General features: G+C 36.1%; 1 pseudogene across 1 annotated transcript; it reads right to left on the bottom strand.

Moving 5' to 3' along the window:
- Positions 1–13,600: 13,600 nt before the first annotated feature.
- On the bottom strand, positions 13,601–15,681 carry LOC308434189 (ATP-dependent RNA helicase DDX18-like; annotated as a pseudogene). The gene has a single exon. The product of its transcript is annotated as an ATP-dependent RNA helicase DDX18-like (transcript).
- Between the last annotated feature and the right edge of the window lie 10,609 nt (positions 15,682–26,290).

The following is a 26,290-nucleotide window of genomic DNA, read 5'->3' as shown; positions in this document are numbered from 1 at the left end:
AATAAATAAAACACTAAAAGAGACAACCCTAGAGCTAGAAAACCTAAAAAAGAAATCAGGAGTCACAGATGCAAGCATTTCCAACAGACTACAAGAGATAAAAGAGAGAATCTCGGGGGCTGAAGACAACATTGAAAACAAACAAAACAGTCAGAGAAGATGCAAAAACCCAAAACCTCCTAATCCAAAATCTCCAGGAGTTCCAGGACACAATGAGAAGAACAAACCTAAAGATAATAGGAATAGAAGAGGGCAAAGAATATAAACTAAGAGGCACAGTAAATATCTTTAACAAAATTGTAGAAGAAAACTTCCCTACCTTAAGAATGAGATGACCATGAGCATAAAAGAAGCCTACAGAACTCCAAATGAAGTAGACCAGAAAAGAAATTCCTCCCAACACATAATAGTCAAAACATCAAGTGCCCAAAGCAAAGAAAGAATACTAAAGGCAGTAAGGAAAAAGGTTATGCAACATATAAAGGCAGACCAATCAGAATCACAACCGACTTCTCAACAGAGACTATGAAAGCTAGAAGATCCTGGACAGGCATCATGCAGATTCTAAGAGAAAACAAGTGTCAGCCCAAGCTGCTATACCCAGCAAAACTCTCAATCACCATAGATGGAGAGACCAACATATGCAAAGAAAAAACTAAATTTATACAATATCTGACCACAAGCAGAGCATTACAATGAATTATAAGTGGAATATCCAATACAAGGAGGAAAACTACATCCTAGTAAAAACAAGAAAATATCTAAATAAGAAAACTAAAAAAAGAAAGACTCGGGCACAATTCTACCTCTAAAATCAAAATTATCTGGAAACAGCAACCACTATTCCTTAATATCTGTTAACATAAGTGGACTTAATTCCCCCCAAAAAATATAGGCTATCAGACTGGATACATAAACAAAATCCAGCATTTTGCTGCATGCAGGAAACTTATCTCAGAGACAAAGACATACACTATCTCAGAGTAAAAGGTTGGGAATAAAACCTTCCAAGCAAATGGCCCCAAGAAGCAAGCTGAAGTGACCATTGTAATATCAAATAAACTAGATTTTCAACCAAAAGTTATCAAAAAAGATAAGGAAGGACACTTTTTACTCATTACAGGGGAAATTTGTGAGGAGGAACTTTAAATCCTTAATATATATGCTCCAAATACAAAAGCACCCATATTTATAAAAGAAACCCTACTAAAGCTCAAAAAATATATTGTACAACACACAATAATAGTGGGAGACCTCAACACCACACTCTCACCAATGGACAGATCATGGAAACAGAAACTGAACAAGGACACAGTAAAACTAGCAGAGGTTATGAACCAGTTGGAATTAATAGATATCTACGGAACATATCATACAAAAAAAAAAAAAAAAAGAATACACCTTCTTCTCAGCACCTCACAGCACCTTCTCACAAATTGACCATATAATCGGTCACAAAACAAGCCTCAATAGATATAAGAAGATTGAAATATTCCCATGCATCCTATCAGATCACCATGGTCTACGGCTGGTCTTTAATAACATCAAAGACAACAAAAAGCCCATATACACATGAACACTAAACAATGCTCTATTAAATGATAGCAGCTTCAAAGAAAAAATAAAGAAAGAAATTAAGGATTTTCTATAATTTAATGAAAACGAAAACACTACATAGCCAAACCTATGGGATTCAATGAAAACAGTACTGAGAGAAAAACTCATAGCTCTGAGTGCTTCAAAAAAAAAAAAAAAAAAAACTGGACAGAGCATACACTAGCAACTTGACAGCACAGTTGAAAACTCTAAAACAAAAGGAAGCAGATACACCAAAGAGGAGTAGACATCAAGAAATAATCAATCTTGTCGCAGAAATTGACCAAATAGAAACAAAAAGAACCATTCAAAGAATCAATGGAAAGAAGAGCTGGTTCTTTGAGAAAATTAACAAGATTGATAAACCCTTAGCCAGACTAACTAGAGGGCAAAGAAAGAGTATCCAAATAAACAAAAACAGAAAGGAAAATGGAGACATAATAACTGAAACTGAGGAAATATAAGAAATCATCAGATTCTACCAAAAAAGCCTATACTCAAAAAAGCTGGAAAATCTGGAGGAAATGGATGAATTCCTAGATAGATACCAGATACTAAAGTTAAACCAGGACCGGGTAAACCACTTAAATAATCCCATAACACCTAAATAAATAGAAATATTCATCAAAAGCCTCTCAACCAAAAAAAAAAAAAAAAAAAAAAAATGGGTTCTATGCAGAATTTTATCAGACATTTATTGATGACATAATACCAATACTCTCCAAACTATTCCACAAGATAGAATGAGATGGAATACTACCTAACTCATTTTTGAGGCTACAATAACCATCATTCCTAAACAACACAAAGACCCTACAAGGAAAGAGAACATCAGACAAATCTCATACATAAAAATTGATACAAAATTACTCAACAAAATCCTTGAAAACAAAATCCAAGAACACATCAAAATGATCATTCACCATGATCAAGTAGGTTTAATCCCTGGGATATAGGGATGGTTTAATATGTAGAAATCCATCGACATAATCCACCATATAAAAAAACTCAAAATAAATAACCACATGGTCATCTAACTAGATGCTGAGAAAGCATTTGACAAAATTCAACACCCCTTCATGTTAAAAGTCTTGGAAGGAACAGGAATCCAAGGCCCATACCTAAACACAGTAAAAGCAATATACAGCAAACCAACAGCCAACATCTAACTTAACAGTGGGAAACCTGAAGCAATCCCACTAAAATCAGGTACTCGACAAGGTTGCCCACTCTCCCCCTACCTATTCAACATAGTACTGGAAGTGCTGGCTGGAGCAATTAGACAGCAAAAGGAAATCAAAAGGATACAATTTGGAAAGGAAGAAGTAAAAACATTACTGTTTGCAGAAGACATAATAGTGTACTTAAGTGACCCCCCAAATTCCACCAGAGAACTTCTAAAGCTGATAAACAAGTTTAGCAAAGTGGCTGGATATAAAATGAACTCAAACAAATCAGTAGCTTTTCTCTACTCAAAGGACAAACATGCGGAGAAAGAAATTAGGGAAAAGATACTCTTCACAATAGTCACAAACAATATGAAATACCTTGGAGTGACTCTAACTAAGCAAGTGAAAGAACTGTATGAGAAGAACTTCAAACCTCTAAAGAAGGAAATCGAAGAAGATCTCAGAAAATGGAAAATCCATGCTCATAGATTGGAAGGATCAACATTTTAAAAATGACCATCTTACCAAAAAGAATCTACAGATTCAATGCAATCACCATCAAAATTCCAACCAAATTCTTCATAGAGTTGCAAAAAACAATGTGCAATTTCATATGGAATAACAAAAGCCCTAGAATAGCGAAATCCAGCCTCAACAACAAGATAACATCTGCGGAAATCACTGTCCCTAATATCAAGCTATATTACAAGGCAATTGTGCTAAAAACTGCATGGTACTGGTACAGAGATAGGCACATGGATCAATAGAATAGAAGAGAAGATACAGAAATGAGCCCTCACATATATCGTTACCTGATTTTTGACTAAGGCACTGTAACATTCAATTGAAAAAGAACAGCCTATTCAACAAATGGTGTTGGTCCAACTGGCACTCAGCATTCAGGAGAATGAAAATACACTTTTTCTTATCTCCCTGTACAAATCTCAAGTGTTAGTGGATCAAAGATCTCCACATTAAACCAGGTACACTGAAATTATTAGAATAGAAAGTAAGGAAAATCTTAGAACACATAGGCACAGGACAAAATTTTCTAAACAGGACACCAATGGCTCGTGCTCTAAGGTCAAAAATCGACAAAAAGGACTTAGTGAGATTGCAAGGTTTCTGTAAGGCTAAGGACATTGTCAAGAGAACAAAACAGCAGCCAACAGAGTGGGAAAAGATCTTTACCAACCCTACATCAGAGGCCTAATATCTAAGGAATACAAAGAACACAAGAAATTAGACACCAGAGAATCAAACAACCCTATTAAAAATGGGGTACAGAGCTAAACAAAATGTTCTCAATTGAGGACTATGGAATGGCTGAGAAACATGTAAGGAAGTGCTCGAAATCGTTAGCCATCAGGGAAATGCAAATCAAAACAACCACCTCACACCAGTCAGAACAACTAAGATCAAAAATTCAGATGACAGCAGATGCTGGTGAGGATGTGGAGAAAGAAGAACACTTCTCCACTCTTGGTTTTAAACTCGTACAACCACTCTGGAAATCAGGCTGGCAATTACTCAGGAAATTGGACATAGTGCTACCTGAAGACTCAGTCATTCCACTTCTGGGTATATACCCCAGAGAAGTTTCAACATACAACAAAGACACATGCACCACAATGTTCATTGCAGCTCTATTTATAATAGCCAGAAGCTGGAAAGAACCCACATGTCCTTCAGTAGATGAATGGATACAAAAATTGTGGTATATTTACACAGTGGAGTACTACTCAGCTATCAGAAACAATGACTTTATGAAATTCTTAAGAAAATGGATGCATCTAGAGAATATCATCCTGAGTGAGATAACCCAGTCACAAAAGAATTGACATAATATGCAGTCACTGATAATTGGATATTAATCCTAGAAAGCTCAGAACCCCCCAGAACCAACTCACAGACTATATGAAGTTTAAGAAAAAACAAAGTCAAAAAAAAGTAAAATAAAAAACCATTATGCTTAATCTTTACACATCAAGAAAACTAATTTCAGGTTATATCTTGTTTTACGTGTATTTTATGCTCATTGTAACTAGTAAGATCTTAATGCACACTGTCAAACCTTTAAAAAAGTACTGAAAAAATGTATTCCTATACTTTTAATGCCTAAAATCTGTACATTTATCTTTGTTTTTTAAAATAAAGTTGTTCAATTAAAAATCATATTACAAGCAAATATTTCCAAATGAATAAGAAAATGGCTATATTTGTACACAAATACAACTGACACTAAGCAAATTTGTCAAAGGAGACAAATTGGTCTCAATATATTTGAACTTTTTCAAAGACTTTCCTATCCCTAGATCATTTGTAGGTCAAGTTTTAGAATCCTTTTGTTTCTGATTTCTGCTATATTAATTATTATTGTTATGTTATTCATTGAAACAATGAAGTAATTGTAACATTATATAATCATGTATATATGATCATGTATATAAAGTCATCAGGGCAGATTATCATAACTATATATCATATCCATATTTCTTACTCAGCATTGGAAATATTTAAATTTTGTACCAAAGATTGGCTATGATTTTCTAATTGTTCAAATACATCATATAATTTTAACTATAACATACATATCAATGCAATTGGGAAGATCAAAGGGTGATCTACATTGTGTGTTTGAAAATATGGAAGTTAGCTGGGAAAGCTTTCAGAAAGGGATACCTGGAGCATTAAAAATGCACAGGTCTCTGCCAGACCTTAAAATGGTATTTAAAAAGCTGGATAAGTAGCTCTTAGTTAAGAGTTAATAACAAGTGATTAGATGGATCTCAGAAGAGACTTTGAACTTTGGACTTTTAACATTGTTTATACTGCTATAGAGTATCGCGAACTTTGGAAGTTGGACTAAATGTACTTTTATATTTTCTATATTTATATATTATATATTACGCTATGTTTAGGTATGTCCCCCATAGACTCACATGTTTGAACAAGCCTATGGGGGCCAGGGAGTGGAATGTGATGCATTACATATGCTTTGCCAAAGGAGTGGCACTACTAGAAGGTTTGGTCTTGTAGGAAGCTGGGTGGGCTTGGAGACCCTCTTCCTAGCTGTCTGAGGATGTTCAGTCTGCTCCTGGTTTCCTTTGGATGAAGATGTAGAGCTTTCAGCAGCTCCTGCCTGGATTTTGAACCTTGAACCTGGAAGTCATTCCCAGTTAAATGTTGTTCTTCATAAAAAACAGAGTTAAGAGCATAATGATCTCAGGCTGGAGAAGTGACTTGGTGGTTAAGATCACTGGTTGCTTTCCCAGAGGACCTGGTTTCTATTCCCAACACCGACGTGGCAACTCAAAAGCATCTCTAACTTCAGCACCAGGGAACCTACCACCCTTTTCTGGCCTCCTTAGTACTGCATTCAAGTAGTGAACAAATATATACATACAGTCAAAAAACACAAAAACTTAATTAAAATAATAATTTATAAAAATTTAAGTGTTCCTATAGAGCTTTCAAGTTGTGTTTACAGTCTAGATAATCAGGCTTCTTACATTCTGTAACTCCTATTAATCCCTTCCTGAACTGGTCTGATTACGAATGGCTCCCATAAGCTCATAAATTTTGAATTATTAGTAAATATGGAATGGTTTTATTTAAAAGGATTAGGAATTGTGACCTTATTGCCTCCAACAACAAGTAGTGTCTCCAACTGAGGTAGTGTCTCAGGGAGGGTGGGCATTGAGGATTCCAAAGCCCAAGCCACTTTCCAGGGTTTTTCTCTTTCTGCTGCCTGCTGATACAGACGTTGAAGTCTCAGCCACTTTACCAGCACATCTGCCTGTGTGCCACCATGGTCCCCACCATGATGATAATGGTGTACATTTCTGAAATTGAAAGCCAGCCCCAATTAAATGCCTTCTTTTATAAGAGTTGTCACAGTCATGGTGTCTCTTCACATCAATAAAATAGTGGCTAAGACACTTCCCTATAATTATTCCCCAGTCAACACTCAAAATACCAGAAGAGGTAGACAAAATGGATTTCCTTAACTGATCTGGTACAACTGGGATTAATCAGGTTGGAAGAAGGAAACCACCACCCCTGATAACTCACTTGCATGGACATTCTTTAGGATTCTCATAAAGACAAATATATCTGGGTTTTGGCACAGTTCCAAACATGTTTTCTTTTTGGATAAAGAAAAATGAGGGTGCATTCCCTGGAGACAAAATTTTTTGAGATGAATTAGGCCTCCTATCTGGTGCAGTTTGGTATGTAAAGTGATACAGTCTGAAAAAAAACACAAGGCCCAGGATCAACTTTATATCTCAACCCCAATTACAGAAAATTCAAATAAAGGGGTAAACATTCAGTCCAGCTCAGAAAACAGTAAAATAGCAGCTGGAAAAGGGAGAACACTTCTAAAATCCTGTGCACAGGTGGTCATGCTCTTTCCAAATTCTTCCTACCGATACAAAACCATTCATGGGTGTGTGTAATCATGTGGATAGATGGATGTTATATGTGTCAGAGAAAGTGTAAAGAATATAATAAAATATTCACTTAGAAAGAGAAAAACTATAGGTCTATAGAACTCAATGGTAATAACGATCTTAAATAATGCATACATGCCAAGCTTCAGTTGTATTCTGTGAAGCAAAGTCTCTAGCAAAGCATATCTACCATTCTTATTTGACTAAAACCCATCCAATGTGTATCTGTCCTTGTCAGAAAGATGTCGCGGGTATGGAAAATCAGAGTCAGCCTATTTCTACTTGGAATTTTTTTATATGCTGACCAAATAAACAGCTTTCATTGCATGGTCGTATTTCATTCTAATAAGGTGTCAAATGTTTTCTGCTTCTAATTATCTAATTTTATTGCTTACTCGTTTTCTTGATAAAAAGAATTCTGCTTTTCCACTGTAGACGTCACCCACATTCTTCCATGGCTGCTGGGAGTGTAACATCTGGTATTTCTAAATAAAACACCAGAAAAGCCCTGAATCACAGTCTGAAGAACTCACTAAAATAACCAGAAGACTTCACACAAGGAAAAATGCCTCTTCCTGGTTGCTGCAATTGTTCTGCAGTGACCACAAGTCCCTATTATTGCATCTGTTGGAGTAGATTCTTCCTACTATCAAAGGCCCAGCTGTTCTTGCCCCCATGCCTGTGGGTGATTCCTTTAAGAGAATTACATCTGAGCCCCCAGCAGGCTCACTCACTAGCATGCTCCCCTGTGTGGACTGACAATCAAAGCTGGTCAGTTGGACCCAACTGAGGTTGTCTAAGTGCCTCTTCTCGAAGTTCAGGAAAAAGTTAGTGCCACGTGAGATCTCGGAGGTACTTAGTATTGGGCCTTAGTATTCTGTTGCTCATGGCTATTTTAGAAACTGGATTTTTAAAAAACTTTTAGAGTTTCATACAAGGGGAAGTCACAGGTTGTGGCACCCTATAGCTTTACATTGCATATTTCTTTTAGGAAAACCTACCTAGTACAAGCTACCATGTGCACAGACTGCCCAGTGAATGGGTCCTTTCTCCACAACCCTGGTGTCATACGGAGTCCAGCCATTAGCATTCTCCTGTGTTCCTATGACAAGGGATTTTTTTTTTTTTTTGGTACATTTTGGCTACAGTATTGGTGGTAGAATATACTTTGATGAACATCTCTACTTCTGTATTGATTTATTACTAGACCTCAGCCACAGCCTTCTCCCCCTCCACTCTCTCTCTTCCTGTAGGATGTGCTGTGTGTGGTCATGCATTTTGTATCAATGTATTAGAAATATACAGATCTGTTTTGTACTTTTTTTACTGTTGGACAATTATACTCAAAACTTTACTCCAGGGTATTGAATAAATATAGTCTTATTAGAAAAAGAAAGACATGACCCACTTACCACTGTCAGATGGTTCTGATCAATGATGGTTCTGAGAGCCTTTTTAAACCTTACCTAGGGGATTAAGGAAAATAACAGATTTTCCCTTCAGAGCTTTGTGATTTCTTTTTCAAAAGTAATGACATTTTTAGGTCATCTTCTACTCTGGTTGCAATAAAATGTATATTCTCATACCAGAAAACACAATCAAGGTTGAGGTAGAAAGAAGTTTATGAATCTTTGGAAATGGTAGATGGTTTGCTACCACTTTCATTTGCAGTTGGCAGAAGATGAAGACCTGCATTTTGCTTATGCAGTATATATTTTGTGTAATAAAGTAGAGAGCTCATAGTTGTATCTCATCAGTCTATCCCATGACCACAAGGCTAACACCACTAAATATACCCCCACCAATCACTGCCCTTTTCCCTATTTACCCCAGATTATTTACCTGGCTCTCAGAGGCCTAATCTGAACAGCCCTGTCTCCCTTTCTGCTTCTATTTAGTTTGTTTACTATTGCCCCTATCTTGCTATATATACTCTCTCTGTGAGCACTTGGCTTTCCCCCAGATGGTAATCCTGGTATTGGTCCATGTTCTATGTGACGGTAGGAAGGTGATACCAATGACCTTCCCTGGAAATTTAAACCACAACTTACTCAGCCTTAGCACTCAGATTCCACCACAATCTGGCTTCTGGCTCTCTTAATGTGAAAGAACATCTAGTGACTAAACAACATCACTTCTAGATAGATGTTTCTGCAGGTTTTTAAGCTGCCCATCCTGCTACTCCACACCATAAGTTACTAGATTTGACACAATGCTGTTTTATAGAAAAATTACATCTTTTTAAATAGTATAAATATTTATTAAAACATATAATTGGACTCTGAAATTACAAATAATTACTTGTCAATTACAAAAAAACCATGATCCTGTATTATTATTAATTATTATTTTTATATTAATTTATTTGGTTCTGAAAGGTCCTTTTTTATGTAAGATATTTAGGTAATATTTTCTTTCTCATTTGTCTCCCTTTTATGAAGGTATGCCTTTACATATAAAGTAAGACTTTTATCACATTGCTTTCAAATAATACAAATATAATGCTTTAAAAATTATATACTTAATTTTTCACTTAAGAGTGTTTTAAACAAATTATTTTTACATTGATCTTAAAATAAGTTAATGCATCTCTAATCATTCAAAGAAGTCACCAAAGTAAAGATACAAACACTAATGAGTCAAATTTAATTGTTTAATTATTGAAACTTTAATTGATCTGATCATATAGGTAGTTTACTTCTTTCTCAAGCTGCAATGATCAATAAACTCTTATTTCATGTTTTCTTCATCTCTTCTTGTGAATACTATAAAATGACAAGAGTTGGGTACCAGAGATAGCTCCATACCATCTTCTCAAGAATTTTCTTCAATACTTTCTGGGTGTGGCCTAGCTGCAGATACCTGCTGCCCATTTTAAACTTGTGGATTGTTTGTCTTCCCCGAGTGGAGAATGCATGACTGCCTACTTTCTATGACTGTGTCGTCTAGAGAACATTTTACCGAGTTAACCTCATTTCTCTCGGGAGAATGAGTGACATGCTGAGAGGGTGGGCGGGTGCTGAGTAAAAGGAAACTATAATTCAGTAGTGTGCAAAAACAAAGAGGGAGAACATTTTTATATGAGGAGGCAGAAATGGGGCAAGGCTGGGTTGTCAATCGTACTTTGAATTTGATGTGGCATATATTCTATTCCTGTAAATATATTTCTTGTCTGGTACTTTTTCTTTAAGCCTTAGCAACCCAGAAAGAGCATTGTAAGTAAAATATTTTGCCAGTAGATATCTGATTTTAGCCCAAAGGCATAAGCTAAGAGGCGCTTTGTTTGTCAATATCTGTGCTTTCTGTATAATGAAATGTATTTTTCTAAAGGAATTTGTATTTTCACAGTGTTTAAGTAACTAAGTGACTGGCGGTTCATCTTCTTTTTCTCATGCCTAACAAAAAATGGGTTCTACTGAGACTCACTAGACTTGTGGATCCATGAAATTCCAAACCAAAAGTACATGGTCACAAGGACAAGTTTCTTGGTGTGTTTCTGGTGGAATATGGTTTATCTATGTGTTTACATTCTATATAGAATGGTGAACGGTTTCCATATGCTAAACAATAAAAGGAATAACTGTTGCTTTCTTAAATATAGAGAAGCCATGCATTAGTGTTTTAATGTATGATTAGGATAGGTTTTATTTATTATTTGATAATTTCACACATGTACATAATATATCTGCATAGAATCCACTACTGTAAACAGTAAAAAGAACCTGATAGGAAATGTTTATCCCAATTCTAAGTTCAACACTTCTTTTAGCAGACAATATGGACTCTTTATTCTGGCAAAAAATGGGGCACTCACATGCTTGTGTGTGTGTGTGTGTGTGTGTGTGTGTGTGTGTTATGTGTGTGCAGTAAGATCAATCCATCCTGTACATGTGAATGGAGGCCAGGTATCAGAGAGGGAGTTCTGATGTTTTTTTCTATCACTTTTCACCTTATTCTCTTGAGACACCGTCTCAGTGAACCTGCAGCCAGGCTGCCTGCCAGAGAATCTTAGGGATCTTCCTGTTTTCACTCCCCACAGTACTGGGCATACAGATTGTAAGTCACCATCGCAGCTTTCTACATGGATACTGGTAATTAAAACTCAGGTCCTTATGCTTACAAAACAAGTGCTCTGAGCAGTAAACCGTTCTCAAAATTATTCTTTTCAAAAGTAATTTAAGCTATGATTTTTCAAATCACAGTCAAGGTTTATCTGATTTTTACAGAGAATTTATGGAAATATTCATAATCATCAAGATATTTTCATATATATTAATAAATATAGTTTATTATTAAATATATAAGTATTTTAAATGTAAAGTAGTCACATCATTGAGGTCCTAAAAATTGTCTTGACAAATGTTTGCTAGCAGCACAGTGATGTCTATGGTCAGGAGGGTAAGTTTTTGCTTTGTAATTTGATCTTATCCCAGTCACAATACAATCTTCAAGGAAACAAATAGCTGTAAAGACATGAAGAAAGAATATCCCTTCTTTGTTGCATGTAGAGATTTAAATTGATGCAGCCATTATAAAAATCACTATGGAGATTTTTTAAACAGTATAACATATCCTATATGTTAACCATGGCCAAGGCAATAAATTTCTCTTTTATGCAGGAGGTGATTTAGAGAAAATAAGAAACGTCTTCTTTAGTACACAAAAAACAAGCAGGTCTCTTAACCATCTTCAGAAGCACTGTCACATGTATAGGATGAAACTATTCTCTTTTAATTCTTAATTAATCATTCATTTATTTACATTTCAAATGATACCTCTCTTCACAATTACCACTCTACAATGCCCCCCATCCCATCTTCCCTCTCCCCTCCATCCTGTTGCCTCTTTACTGGTGTTCCACCACCCAGTCTTGCCACACTGCTCTAGCCTTAAGCCTCCATAGGACAAAGGCCATGCCTCCCATTGATGTCAGATTAGGCCCTCGTCAGCTACATATGTATCTGGAGTTATGGGTCTCTCTATGTATACTCTTTGGTTGGTGGTTTAGTCCCTGAAATATCTGGGTGGTACAGTTAGTTGATATTGTTCTTCCAGTAGGGTTGTAATACCCTTCAGCTCCTTCAGTCCTTCCCCTAGATCTTCCTTTGCGATTCTCTGGTTCAATCCCATGATTGGCTGTATCTGCATCTGTATTGGTCAGATGCTGGAAGGACCTCTCAGGGAACAACCATACTAGGCTCCTGTCGGCAATGCTTGGTATCAGCAATAGTGCCTGGGTTTGGGTGTCTGCAGATGGGATGGATCCCTAGGTGGGGCGGTCTCTAGAGGTAACCCAATCATAAAAAAAGCACACATGTTATGCTATCACTGAGAAGTGGATATTAGCCTAAAACCTCGGAATACCCACGATACAATTTACAGACGATATGAAGCTCAAGAAGAAAGACCAAAGTGTCGATGCTTCAGTTCTACTTAGAAGGGGGAACAAAATAATCTTGGAAGGTTGAAGGAGGGAGGGGCCTGGAAGGGAGAAAGGAGGAGTAGGAACAAGTGGAAGGGGTCAGAATCAGGTGTGGGAGGAAACAGAGACAGGAGAGAAGTACAGAGGGTCCTGAAATTGAATGGAGGTTTGTAACAGTGGAGGGTGGGGAACTGCAGGTAGCCACATTCTTCCAATTCTGCAACAGATTCGGGAATATTGCTGTGTACTGATGTGGCAGCCAGAGATGGGTGGTGGCCGCATCCCTCAAATGGGATTGTGCCTATCTACTAGAGGTGGTCTCTACAGGTTGTATGTCCCCTTTGTTGGGTATTTAAGTTAAAGTTATCCCCATTAACTCCTGGGAGCCTGTTTGCTTCCCTGGAGTCTGGGACTTCCTAGTAGATACCCGCAGATCCCCATCTTCCACTGCTACATGTTTCTATTCAAGTTTCTGAACCTCTGTACATCTCTCCTGTCCCTTCCAATACCAGTCCTTCTGTTTTGTTTCCAGTTTTAGGTAGAATTGAGCATCTACACTTAGGTCTTCCTTCTTCTTAAGCTGCATTTGCTTTCTGGTTTATAACATCGGTATTCTGAATTTTAGGGCTAAAATCCACTTATCAGTGAATACATATTATATGTGTTCTTTTGTGTCTGGGTTACCTCACTCAGGATGATATTTTCTAGTTCCATCCATTTGCCTGAAAATTTCATGAAATCCTTGTCTTTATTTTTTTGAAACAAGAATGTTTTATATTCAATTCACAACATTACAGAATGTAGTTTAAATCTTTTGTCCAGTGGAAATTTCCAGAGAACAGTTTCAATAATGATTTTTTACTGTGGCATGGCAGTATCAGTCAACTATCAAGTGTGACACCAGCATCATGATGAAGGTAAGTTTTTTTCTAGTTATATAATTAGTTTTATTCAAGTACTTAAAAATAAAATATTATCATCAAGCAAAGACAAACTAATTCTAAATGTGATAAAAGTTCCTTTTTAAAATGTACTATGGAAAGAGGGAAGTTGGACAAAGTCAGTCCAGGCAGAAGGCAGATTGCCTCGGTGAGAGAAAAGTGCCTGCAGTCTGCGGGCTTCTGACTGATGTGTTTAAAGATCTTAGACTTCTCCACTTCCTTTGTTTTCTGGTAGCCGAAACCCCTGCCACCACCTCTCTTTTTAAGCTTGTCATCATGGCTGCTCACATTCAGATTAGCGAAAGGAGGGACCTTGAAGCCAAAAGACAGCGCAACCTAAGGCAAACTTAAGTTGTTCGCATTGAAGATCTCCTTGAAAGAGTGGGAGCCATATGCTTCGATGTAGGATTTGTATGTTTCCTGTGTAGAGAATAGTTCTTTTCGATCAGTTTTTCCAGATGAGACTGAATATCAGAACCTTTAGACCAGGAAAAGTCGAACTGATTCAATGGAAACTTGAACAAAAGGAAACCCAACTCTCCAGGGCACAGGATGAGCAGGCCTTTTCTATTTAGGCCCCTGGCTGTTCTACCAATCCAATAAATGCATTCCTTGGGGTCATCAGGATGGCCGGACTGGACAATCCAGTCCACTCCAGGGATGTCCAGCCTTCTGGATGCCACATCACTACACAGCAATATTCCTGAATCTGTGTTGCAGAATTGGAAGAGCATGGTTGTTCGCTTATTTTGCTTCTGCTTTCAATGGATGGCCAAGACAGGTCATTGTAGTTCAGCAGCTCAAAGTGGTATGTCACAGATGAAAAGAAGACCATCACTTTTTTCTTCTTCTTCTTCTTAAGGACTGTGAGCAGAAGGAACCTCTTCTCAGAGGAACAAACAACATATCCCTGCTCAAGGCCATTCATGGTGGCAACTTTTTTATTGCTGTCAACACCCATGTACAATGGCTCTTTCTTTTCAGAGACATTCTTGCCAAGTCTTCAACTTTTCATGCTTGTGTGGGAAAGAAGAGCATGGTTTGCCTACAAGCTGGCAAAAGTTTAACAATTTGCTTTAATTCTTCTTCAACCCCAACATCCAAGATACGGTCAGCCTCATCAATAACTAGACATTGTAGGTTCTGGTCCATAAATCCTGGTGTGTTCTGCATGTGGTCTAAGAGCTGGCCTGGTGTGGCCACAATGATGTTGATGCCATTGAGGAGCTTCTGCACTTCATCAGACCTGTTCCTGCTACCTTTGATCATCCCATAGGTGTGAACGTGTGTGTCATCAGTTCCATAAGAACACCAAAGGTCTGCATGGCCAGTTTTGTTGTGGGAGAGAGAATGAAGACTCCTGTTTCATTCCTGGGCATGAACTTCAGTTTGACAATGAGCTCAATCACAAGGATGAGGAAAGCAAGGGTTTTGCTGCTGCTGGTTTTTCACGGCTGCCAGAAGATCCCTGCCTTCCAGAAGTGGCCTGATACTTTTATGCTGGATCTTTGTCATGTGCTGGAAGCCCATTTCTTCTATGGTCTTCAGGGTGTTCTCATTGATGAGGTTAGACAAGAAAGCGAATGAAGTGTCCTCAAAAGCACCTGTCAGTCCAAGTGGCAGGCTGGGCACCTCGATGTCATTTGCCTTCTTCATACCATCCGTTTGCTCCGCACGAGCCTCGGTGTTTTCTTCAGCTTTTGCTTTTTTTGGAATCAGGCTTATCATCATTTGCCACTTTCCTCTTTTGCTTCTTTTTCTTTTTTTTCTTCTGGATCATGAGATGACATTGCTGCTGCTTCTCCATTGGTTAAAATGGTAAGTTTTAGGGGTAACGTTTTAACTTTGGAATTTTCCAATCTCTCCAGTCATGCCTCTACTTTGTGCTTCTGTTGAGCCCACAGTCACAGAATGTTTCAGGGACTTTTTAGTTTTTCTGCCTTTTTCTATTCCTTTAGGCACATCTACATTTTGAGGTTGTGACAGGTTTGTGTCTGATGATTGCAGTTTCAGGTTCTGCTGCCCCAGCTTGGTGTTCCTCTTCATGATCTTTCGATCTTCTTGTGCAGGAGTTTCATCTGTAACTGGATCCAATTCATTCTTCTCAACCTCCATCTTGGAACTTCTCTCTTTGTCCTCTGTCATTGTCTTTAATAGCTGAGTAGTACTCCATTGTGTAACTGTACCACATTTTCTGTATACATTTTTCTGTTGAGGGACATCTGGGTTGTTTCTAGATTCTGGCTATTTATAAATAAGGCTGCTATAAACATAGTGGAACATGTGTTCTTGTAATATAATGGAACATCTTTTGGGTATATTCCCGGGAGTGGTATAGCTGGGTCTTCAGGTAGAACTATTTCCAATTTTCTGAGAAACCACCAGATTGATTTCCAAAGTGGTATGCCAACTTGCAGTCTCACCAAAAATAGGGGAATGTTTCTCTTTCTCCACATCTTCACCAGCCCCTGCTGTCAGGGTTTTTCATCTTAGCCACTCTGATTGGTGTGAGGTAGAATCTCAGAATTGCTGTTATTTGCATTTCCCTGATGACTAAGGATGGTGAACATTTCTTTCAGTGCTTCTCAGCTACTTGATATTCCTCAATTAAAAAATCTTTGTTTGGCTCATTACCCCATTTTTAATAGGGTCATTTGGTTCTCTGGATTCTTTTGTATGTTTTAGATATTAGCCATCTGTCAGTAGTAGGATTGATAAAGATCTTTTCCCAATGTGTGGGTTGCCATTTTTTCTACTGACAGTGTCCTTTGCCTTACAGAAACTTTTCATTCTTATGAGATTCCATTTGTCAACTGTTAATCTTAGGGCATGAACCATTGTTGTTCTAGTCAGGAAATTATTTCCTGTGTATGAAGTTCTTTCCCATTTTCTCTTCTATTATATTTAGATGAGTGGGTTTTATGTGGAGGTCCTTGATCCACTTGGGCTAGAGCTTTGTACAAGGAGATAAAAATGGATCCACTTTCATTCTTCTACATGCCTACTGCCAGTTGAACCAGCGCCATTTGTTGAAAATGCTCTTTTTTCTACTGGATGGTTTTAGCTTCTTTGTCAAAGAGCAGGTGACTATAAGTGTATTGGTTTATTTCTGGGTCTTTGGTTCCATCCCATTGATCTATCTGCCTGTCTCTGTAGCAATACCATGTGGTTTTTATCACTATTTCTGTGAAGTATAGCTTGAGGTCAGGGATGGTGATGTCCCTAGAAGTTCTTTTATTCTTGAGAATGGTTTTTGCTATTCTGGGTTTTTTGGTACCCCAAATGAACTTGAGAATTGCTTTTTCTATCTCTGTGAAGAATGTTCTTATTCCTATCAATATGATTTTAAAGCCCCCTAGAACAGCAGGCACTGGTATCAAGAAATTAGACAACTATTGAAAAATAGTGGACCAAATTCATAGTAGATTCTCCTTGGGTAAATGTACCCATTTTTTTTTTTACATACAAAATGTGGTTCTAAAACTTTTGAAAATGTTTACCATAAATGTCAGTAATATAGCTGTCAACACTCAACAATACCAACTTTATCTTTTATATTCAAGATGGAGTACAAAAACAGATGGGTTGTAACCTACACAAGATAACTTGGATCAATTCACTACATCAACAGCCCTCAAAAACCTGTATTATTGATCCTTTGCATGTTAATGATTCAGGAAACCTCAATCCAAACCTACTGGATGACGTCGCTATGCCAAGCCCTACATTTCTCCTTTTTTCTTCCATCGTATATATACATGTCTCTTTATGATACAAGTATAGAACTTTTTGCAACCTACCCAAGATGGTATGCTCCATGGTAACTTGAGTAGAGAGAAAGCAATGGCAGAGAATTTATTCATGCCTCAAAGTAACCTTCCACCCTGCAATTTAGGCTTTGCTCAAGAACTTACAGAAAGAGCTGCATTCAAGATCTTGTGTGGTCCTCTGTTGGCAGGAACTAAAGGAAAATGAGGCAATGAATGAGACACCCGAGGCAAGCATACAGAAGTAAATGTAGCCATGACACCATCACTTGTCCCCACAAGTAGTCTCCACACTTGCTTCTGTTCTCTTAAGTCTAGTGATTTGTTCTTGGCCAAAAATGCAATATAGTATGTTCTTTCATTCCTAAGCTTTCCATTCAGAACAGTGTGTTCTAAGGAAGACTAGTTTCTACCATGAAAATAATTTGTATGGGCAAGTGATGAAAAGAAATAATTTAAATCTCTTCTTTCAACTTCTCTAACACCAAATGGTTCAAACATCAAGTGTGACTACATAAAAAGATGATAAATCAGTCCACAAAAAAAGAGAAACATCTAGTTGAGTTAGTAGCAAAACAGCAAGCAAATATTAAACTGACAATATTTTTCACCCATATCATTGGTAAATTATAAAACTCACTGATCAGTGATGTTTAGCATATAAGAATATAAATTCAGATTGATTGACATATAAACTAAGAAAACATTTATGGAAAACAACTTTCAATTTTATAGGATATTAGTATGTGCAGAAGAGAATATTTGTGACAAAGAAAATGAAGCATTATAAAAGATACTTGTTGGAGTAGGAGTTTATACACCAATCAGAACACAGAATAATAGTTGGTTGAATGACTACTAGATTGATCAGGTTCATGATGTGATGGTTATAAAATATTTTACTTTCATGTATGCAGCCCCTATTTAAGTGGATCTCCCATATTAGGTACAATGTCTTTTAGTTTAACATTTGGTAAGTGGCAAATAGTGTCACTAACAATTTCATTCACATTTTGATAAGATTGAAAATATTAGATAAGATTGGAAATGTAAATTACCAATGGTTATTGATGTTATATCACTTGATTTTTCCTGTCTATATAGTTTACCTCTCAGTGATTCACTAGAGCTATTTATATATTAACAGGTAGAACATCTGTTAACAGTTTATGGTATTCATCTTTGTATTTCACAATTTTCAGGACATGCAGGTTTTCAAAATTTACTTCAATGCTATATATTATTTTTTTATAATTTTATACCTAAAGCAGTTTAAAATTTATCTTTAAAACTATTGGTTTTTCATCATGTTATATGAAGAATTGTAAATTTTTTCCTGCATTGGAAGATTACTACTTTTTCCCATTTCATTTAGTCAAGTAGTTATTCTTTATGCTGAACAAAAAAATACAGATTTATTTTTTATTCCCAAATATATAATTTAAGGGAAGCTCATTTTGATAAACAAGTAAAGACAATTTTTAAAAAGAATGCAACTCTCCTCATAGTTTATTATTTTATACCTGTTATGAAAGTTTATGCTGAGATCTGTTTACTGGATCTCTAGTCTACTCAGATTACCAGACTCTCATAAGCACTCATACCAGCATCTGGCTTTCCTTCATGCTGAGTAATCTGAGGTGATGGCTCTGCTTATCTTCATCCTCGGGGCTTTTGTCTGTACTCATACATCTTTATTACTCCTATACTGTATGAATTACAAAATAATAATAAATTAAACCTTAAGTTGAGGACAAACATATTTCTAATCATTCTAATTTTGGTGACAAACAACCTGACAAAATCAACTTAAGGAAGAAAGGGGTTAGTTCAGTTCACAGTTACCCATTATGGTATGTTCTTTGTGAAGAAGGCACATTAACAGGAGCTTGACACAGCTGGTCACATCCACAGGAAAGAGCCAAGAGAGCATGAACGCATCCTTAACACTAAGTTTGCTTGCTCTTCTCTTAGAGTTAGAAGATCGAGAACCAGGGAGAGGTGCTGCCCACCTTCAGGTTTGGTGTTCCTATATCAACGAAGGCAATAAAGACAACCCTCTAGAGACATGGTTACAGGCAAATGTAACCTAGAAAATTCCTCATTAAGACTATTTGTGGGATAACATTTGAAATGTAAATACAGAGAATGTCTAATAAAAAATTAAATAAGAAAAGATTATTTCCTGGTGATTTTGAGATTGTCAAGTTGACCATTTAACTTAACCAGCACTAGAAGTTAGTTTTTCTGTTGGCATTAATAATAGACATAACATATAAAATATTTCAAAGAGTTTTGTAGCTTTTTCATATTAACCTTTGTTAAATTTTTCTCTTTATTTCATCGTATTGATAATATGAGTTATTGTCTAGAAATTTTTCTGATTCTTACTTACTGAACGTTGTTTACACATATATTACATTTGACTATTTTCATACATTTTAATCAAGTTTTTTTAAAACAATATTAGCGAATGCTAGTAGTTAATGATATCTAGAAACTGTGGTAGCACATGTTTATGACCTCATATTTCTAATTCATATATTATTTCATTGTCTCAAACTTAAGAGGAAATTTAATAAGTAATATTTGACATCTATTCTTGCTCCTGACTTTAATAAGAAACCCCATAATATCTTACTCTTAAGCATTAAACTGTATAACTGTAAAAGTATAATTTTTCATGGGTTATAAAAGTATTTACCTTCATAAAATTCATTTAGTTTTGAATCATGAATAAGAGCAGTGTTCTACTATATTTAGTTTTGCTTTCCTCATGCCTATAGCCTTCTGCTTCCAGTTTTTTATATTTTTGTCTTTGTTCTTGTATGGCCTATTAGAGCAACTGGACTCGCATTCCAAATAACTACCGATATATAAAATAACTATATATAAAAATTCCTCAAAAGAAATTAGACTCATGTTTCCAATATAAAAAAACTACACAAAGTTAAGTAGCTTATGCACAAACACAAATTTATTTTCTCATCAATTTGTGCATCCTTTTGTAGGCCATGGCTCTGCCAGCCCCTCTTGGTCAGTAAGGGGGTAGAAGTCAACTGAAGACACTGGGCTGCTAAACTGAGCAGTAAAAGGCCAAAAGTCCAAACTTTTGGTTATTAGCCGTACTGCTGTCAGCTGGTACTGCTGATTCCTAGATACTATTCCTGAAAGAAACATATTGACATGGAAATTTTTTGCTTAAGATATTCATTGTATCCCTAACTTAAATTTTAATGCTCAGTTTCTTTAGTGTGATATATAACGCCCTGTTAAAATGCCTGTGACTCTTATAACCTAAAACTAGAAAACTAATTTCACCATTTGTAAAAGTAATGGGACAGTGTTTTGATAGTGCTGTGAGTGGGGCCACAGGCCTCATCAAATCAATTGAAATACTCTTTGAAATTGCAAAGAATCTGTCTTAATAAGTAGGCCAGCCAGCTGACAGACTGGGAAATGATTATTACATTTACTTTATGCTCATTGTAACTAGTAAGGTTTCAATGCATATTATCAAACCTTTAAAAAAAAACCAAGTACTGACAAAAATAAATTCATATAGTTTTATGCAAAAATGTTTTTAAAAATCTTTACATTTATCTGTTATTTAAAAATAAAGTTGTTTAAATAAAACAACAAAAATAAGTAGGCCAGCATGAAATGATTGCCCCAACAGTACATGTTTATGCTAAAAGCAATCACACAAGTTCCCATACACACCTATATCTCTACTTCACATCATGCCCTGACTCATAGTGTGAAGAGAAGTTCAAACAGAAGGGCTGCTTTGTGCCAATGCTGTCTTTATGTAATATGTCCTCTTCTTGTGGTATCTCAAGTATTTATCCAAAATTCTACAATTCTCCCAAAACTGTAGAGTTTCCTCTGATGCCTGAATATTCTTGTATTAAGGACCATTCTTATCATATTGAAGTCATATCCCTTATACAGAATCAGTGAAAATAAGAACCTAGATGGATTGTTCTGTATCTTCTTATAAGTAATCTAGGGTTTATATTTATTTCTCCTCTTTATTTGAGGGAAAGTGGCAGATTTAACTTTACATCTCAGGACAGGGGTGCCATCATTATTAATTCTTCACATGTGACAAAAATCTAAATGCACCAGTCAGGAATATGCAGCTAAGAACTATGTGTTGCCCTAATAAAGAGTAGTTATGACCTATGATATTTACAAATTAAAGATCCAAAACCATTACTACTAAGATTTATAGTATATACTATTGCTAAAGCATATCATTCTTCTTGTTACTGTTACTGGCTTAAATGATGAGCAATCTGAAACTACTGAAAATGTTGTGAAAACAGCGAACAGAACTTCAGATGGGCCAGAAATAAAACACAGCAGGAATGCACAACTAACCTATATTAACTGACAACATTTTTAAATGTCAATTTTGAATATAAATAAAAATATTTTTCATTCTACAACTTGAGTCTTTAACTCAAATGGAGAAGTAAAACTCCTATACCTGAAGACTCCTACATTTCACAGCATGTAATACTTATCCAGATGACAGTTTCAAAGCTAACTAGCTACCCATTGCCAGCTACTAATAAAAATTAACTCATCACAACTCATATCAGATGGCTATAGACTGACTATGTTTTCAATAAAGCATCTATGTGAGCAAGCTTTTGCAATAAAATGGAAGATATGTTGGAGAATATCAATCAAATGTTACTAAAAGTTGAAAACAGTATTAACATATAGAAAAATCACATGGGAAGAGTCTGTCCTGGAGAACAGCTCAAAATGCTTGTTCCTGAACAGTCTGTGGATGATATCTCATTCACATCTGTACTTACCGTGCCAGACTAGGGTCAAAGAGAGGAAGAGAGAAATTTCTGGAACAGAGAAGAAAGCCTGATGGGCTGAAAGAATTTGCCTTTCACTTTACCCACATGTGCTTCATGTACTAACTCACCCACAGTCTACCGAGTGTCTCCCTTAATTATGAATATATGTAGGAGATCACAAGCAGCCAGACTTGTAGTGTTCTTCATCTTTGCCTCAGGTTGTTCCACAGAAACACACACTGGTGTAAACTTTAGATTAGAAGTTATTGAAACCAGTGCCACATATCCCTGGATTTGTGTTCTAGTTACTTGGATTTATGCTTTTCTTTCTTCACAACAACCCAAATCGGGCACACAAAAAAAAATGTAGTGAGAATAATGATAAGAATAAAATTTTGCTGAAGAGTAGAATTATGTTCCTGTTGATTTAATAACTTTCCATGGAACAATGATTTTCAAATTAAGTTCTTATCTCAAATACTATGAAAACTTTTCATGGGAGAACTGCAGTTTGGAAAGGAGCCTCATTGTGGTAAAACTCACTTGGGCCTTCCCTGTAGCAAGCTGCAATCATGAAGGCTTCTAAAATCTCTTTTACAGATTCAGAAAGAGGCAAGTTACACCATGCCCATCAGACACTGTGTGAGAAGAGACAGAATTTGGACTATTGGAACTTACACAGGCGTATAAGTATAGAGTTTGATGGGATTCCAACACTGAGCTGCTTTCCTGATCAATCACAACTCTCTTTTGTTCTTATTTCTGCTCTTTCAATATTACTTTAAGAGCTTAGTTAGAAATACACTTTCAAGTATGTATGAGTAAAATTATTGCTTGCAAATCAATGGAAACAATAGTGTTTCTTTTATACTCCACATTTCATAAAGAAGTTAATTGATAATAGTTATGCTCCTGAAAGTAAAATTTGTCAATGTTGATATGTTAGTGGGATTTTGTAGCTTAAAATATGATGCTGGTTATTTTGCATTTTTGAGATAGGACCCAAGTAGCTCGAGCTAACCTTTAACTCCCTACTTACCCAAGAATGTCCCTGGAGCTCCAGAAATTCTCCTGCTTCTACCTGCCAAGTACTGGAATTATAGGTGAGAGCCACTATCCTGGCTAATATGTGAACTATTCGGTAAGCTTTTCAGTTTTTTACAGATTTTATTACATTTTTATCATGTAAACATTACAAAAAGTTTGAGTATTAATTTTAGCCCATTGGATGAATATAAAGTGATTTTAAGTACAATATCAAATTTTTGAGCCTAAATAAGGAATAATTTTTTCAAAGTATTAAGTTTCCATTTATTTCCCAAAACAAAAAATACCAAGTAATAAAAACACAAAGAATTTATAAATAAATTGGCTGGTAAAAAGCAGATACTATGCTTGGTCATAGTTTAAAGTCTAAGAAATAATATTATAACTTAATAAATAGAATATTTTTAAATAGACAATATAAAAAATAGTAAAAATGGTATAATGTTCTCATTAAGGTATGATAAGGTGTAAAATTTGGCTCTTAAACTCAGGGAGCCAAGTGTAAGAGAACCAGACATCTATGCCTTTTTCTTCATTGACACATGGTTGGCCTGTATCGCATGCTCAATCCCCAGTCCATCCCTACTTGTACCTTCAATAAACTTTCTAGGGTTCACATGAGCATGGACCTGCAAGTTATAAAGTAAAGATCTGCTCTGTATGCGGATCCCACTGGGAGAGGCTGGTCTCCCAGAAGGGCTGATATACCTGGGAGCACAGGTGAGCCACCATTTCTGCTCAGATTCCTGGCTGAAGAGGAACCTGTATGTAGCCCTCAGAAGATGGGAACTGAAGATCAATCTGAAACAGGATCCTTCCAAGTTCAGTCTGTACCTGGAGCTGATCCTGTATAACAGCTCTTAGAACACAGATCCTGATGTGAGAAAGCTGGTCTTACAGGAGTGCTGACACCTGAGATACAAGAAGACTGAAATAATCCCATGCATATTACCAGACCACCATGAACTAAGACTGGTCTTCAACAACAACAAAACCAACAAAAAGCCTATATATATATATATATATATATATATATATATATATATATATATATATATGGAAGCTGAACAATGTTCTACACAATGATAACTTGGTCAAGAAAGAGAAAAATAAAGAAATTAAAGACTTTTTTAGAATTTAAGGAAAAGAAGGCATAACATACCCACACTTATGGGACACAATAAAAGCAGTGCTAAGAGGAAAACTCATAGCTCTGAGTGCCTCCAAAAAAAATGGAGAGAACATACACTTGCAGCTTGACATCATACGTAAAAGCTCTGGAACAAAAGGAAAAAAATATACAAACTCAAAGAAATATACACCACATGATCTATTAGATGCTGAGAAAGAAATTTACAAAATTCAACACTCCTTCAGGTTAAAAGTCTTGGAAAGATTAGCAATTCAAGGCCCGTAGTTAACCATAGTAAAAGCAATATACAACAACCAGTAGCCAACATCAAACTAGATGGAGAGAAACTTGAAGTAGCCCCACTAATATTAAGGACTAGACAAGGATTCCCAATCTCACCCTACCTATTTAATACATTACTCAAAGTTCTAGCCAGAGCAATTAAACAACAAAAAGAGGTCAATGGGGCACAAATAAGAGAGGAAGAAATCAAAATACACATATTTGCAGGGGATATAATGGCATACTTAAGTGATCCCAAAACTTCCACCAGAGAACTCCTAAACCTGATAAACAACTTCAGGAAAGTGGCCAGATATAAAATTAACTCAAACAAATCTTTAGTTTTCCTCTGCTCAGAAGATAAACAGGCTGAGAAAGAAATTAGGAAAATTATATCCTTTATGATAGTCACAAATAATATAAAATACCTATATAAAATATAATATACTATAACTAAGCAAGTGAAAGATCTGTATGATAAGAACTTCAAGTCCGTAAAGAAAGAAACTGTAGAGGATCTCAGAAGATGGAAAGATCTTCCATGCTCAATGATTGGCAGAATTAATATAGTAAAAAAATAACCTTCTTGCCAAAAGCAATCTAGATATTCAATGAAATCCCCATCAAAATTACAACTCAATTCTTCATAGAGCTAGAAAGAGTAATTTGCAAATTCATTTGGAATAACAAAAAACCCAGAATAGTGAAAACTATTTTCAACAATGAAAGAACTTCTGTGGGAATCACCATCCCTGACTTCATGCTATATTACAGAGCAATAGTGATAAAAATTGCATGGTATTGGTACAGAGACTGGGAGGTAGATGAATGGAATAGAACTGAAGACCCAAAAATGAACCCACACACCTATGATCATTTGTTCTTTGACAAAGGAGATTAAAAACATTCAATAAAAGGAAAGCCTCTTCAACAAATGGTGCTGGTTCAACGGGCAGTCAGCATGCAGAAGAATGCAAATCAATGCATTCTTGTCTCCTTGTACAAATATTCAGTCCTAGTGGATCAAAGACGCCCACATAAAACCAGATACACTGAAACTAATAGAATAGCAAGTGCAGAAGAGCCTTGAACATGTGGGCACTGGGGAAATTTTCTTGAACAGAACACCGATGGCTTATTCTCTAAGATTAAGAATCTACAAATGGAACATCATAAAATTTCAAACCTTCTGTAAAGCAAAGAACACGGTCGTTAGGACAAAATGGCAACCAACAGATTGAGATAAGATCTTTTCTACATCCAATAGAGAGCTAATATCTATCATATATATATATATATATATATATATATATATATATATATATATATATATAATCCTTTATATATATAAAAATTCTTTATATATAAAGAATTTAATAAGTAAAACTCCAGAGAATCAAATAATACAATTAAAAATTGGGAACATAACTAAACAAAGAATTCTCAACAGAGATATATTGGATGGATGAGAAACACCAAAAGAAATGTTCAACATTCTTATTCACTAGGGAAATGCAAATCAAAACAGTCCAGATATTCCACCTCACATCAGTCAGAATAGCTAAGATCAAAAACTCAGGTGACAGCAGAAGTTGGTGAGATTGTGAAGAAAGAGGAACCCTCCTCCACTGTTGGTGGGGTTGTAAGCTGGTACAAT

This window comes from Micromys minutus (genome assembly GCF_963924665.1).
Source record: "Micromys minutus genome assembly, chromosome: 21".
Lineage (NCBI taxonomy): Eukaryota > Metazoa > Chordata > Mammalia > Rodentia > Muridae > Micromys > Micromys minutus.
Note: the sequence above shows the minus strand (reverse complement) of the source record. Positions and strands in the feature narration are given on the sequence as shown.